Raw genomic sequence first — 2,239 nt, forward strand, 5'->3', positions numbered from 1 at the left:
GTTTATCTTGTGCTCAATTGAGTGGTTTTTATTAACTCTTTACCCACTTATTCATACTATTTGCATGGTTTTTCATTTGCCTTCCTAATTATGTGCTTTGATTGAAAACGTGCTTCTTTGGACTTATAATTGCTAATATTAATCCTCTCTTATTACCATTAGATGCCTTGATATGTGTGTTAAGTGATTTCAGAGATTACAGGGCAAGAATGGCTGGGAAGATGGAAAGGAAGCATGCAAAAGTGGAAGGAATACAAGAAGTTGGAGAAATTGCTAAGCTGTCCAGCCTGACCTCTTCGCACTCAAACAACTATAACTTTAGCTACAGAGGTCCAAACGACGCGGTTCCAGTTGCGTTGGAAAGCTAACGTCCGGGGCTTCGATTTGATATATAATATGCCATAGTTTCCTTGATGCTAGGTGACACGACCGCGTGATCCATGTGGCCATGTCGCAGTGACAAAAAACCAGCGTGATAAAATTCGAAACCAGCGAATTCTGGACTGTTTTTGACCCAGTTTGCGACCCAGAAAACACATATTAGAGGCTATAAAGTGGGGGATTGTATCCATTCATAAGGAGGCTCTAATAATCCACTTTTCATGTTTTAGATGTAGTTTTAGAGAGAGAGGCTCTCTCTCTCTCTCTTAGGATTAGGATTTAGGATTTCTCTTAGTTTTTAATAGTGACTCTCGATCCAGGTTCAATATTCCTTTTTCTTCATATTTCTCTTTTACTTTCAGATACTCTAATGCTTTTATTTGTATGTGACTTATGTTGCCCAATTGGCTTATGAACTTTTCCATGTTAGATTTTACTACTTTGAATGTATTTTATCTGAGGTATTCCAGATATTTGTGATTTTAATTTAGCTTTCTACATTCTTGGCATTGGTTAAGAAATTAGTAACTCAGGATAACTAAGTCCGGACTTCCAATTTCTAATACCTTGCCAAGAGTTCATTTTTATTGTTATTATTTTATTTCCTCTGCCATTTACTATTGTTGCTTCTTATCTTATACATTAATAAAACCCCAAAACATACTTTTTTTTCCATAACCAATAATAAGAACATACCTCTCTTCAATTCCTTGAGAAGACGACCCGAGGTTCAAATACTCGGTTATCAATTTTAAAGGGGTTTGTTATTTGTGACAACCAAAACGTTTGTACGAAGGGATTTCTGTCGGTTTAGAGACTATATCTACAACGCGACTGTTTTTATGAAATTCATTATTGGCAAAAATCCTAACGTCAAGGAGACCTACGTGCGTGAAGAAGAAGACTGTAGGAAAGCAGAAATTCAGAAGATAGAGCATCTCCATAACCTCAACATGTTCTCCACTACTGAATAACAAGTATTTATTTTATGTTATTTACTCTTCATAAATCCAATCATTTTTATTACTAATTTCCTGACTAAGAGTTACAGAATAACCATAGCTTGCTTCAAGCCGACAATCTCCATGGGATCGACCCTTACTCACGTAAGGTATTACTTGGACGACCCAGTATACTTGCTGGTTAGTTGTGCAGAATTTCAAAAGTGTGATTGTAATTTCGTGCACCAAGGTTTTTGGTGCCGTTGCCGAGGATTATTCGAGTTTGGACAACTGACGGTTTATTTTGTTGCTTAGATTAGGAAAAGTTTTTCTTTTTGGTTTAGAGTCTTCTATTATTGTTTTTGGTTAAAATTTTAAAATCCTTATTTTATTTTTCTAAATTATTTTCGAAAGTTTTCAAAACCAATAACTTCATGATTTAGTCTTCTGTTTGAGTTTAGTTTCATATTTTAAGTTTGGTGTCATTTGCATGAGTTTATTTTTCTTTCATTTTTTTTGAATTATTAGTGTTCAAAGTATAAAAATTTTTAAGTTTCGTGTCCTTTGTGTTTTAGTTTTCTTAAAAATTTTTCAGAAGTTACTTTGGTGTTCATCTTGATATTCAAAGTTTTCCTGTTGTTTTCCTTGTTTTGATCTAGAAATTCTAAGTATGGTGTCATTTTATTGTTTTTCTCTTTCCTCATTAAATTAAAAAATATCTTCCATATTTATTTAATTGAGATTTCAAAAATTTCATTTAAAAATTCAGATTTTTATTTTAAAATTTTTATTCTATCTTATCTTAGTTTTGAAATTTCAAAATTCAAAATCATTTTCAAAAATCATATCCAAAATTTTTCAAATCTTCTTAATTAAGTAATTATTTTAGTTTTTAAATTTATTTTTCTCTCAGTTTT

The sequence above is a fragment of the Arachis ipaensis genome, chromosome B04 (genome assembly GCF_000816755.2).
Source record: "Arachis ipaensis cultivar K30076 chromosome B04, Araip1.1, whole genome shotgun sequence".
Classification (NCBI taxonomy): domain Eukaryota; kingdom Viridiplantae; phylum Streptophyta; class Magnoliopsida; order Fabales; family Fabaceae; genus Arachis; species Arachis ipaensis.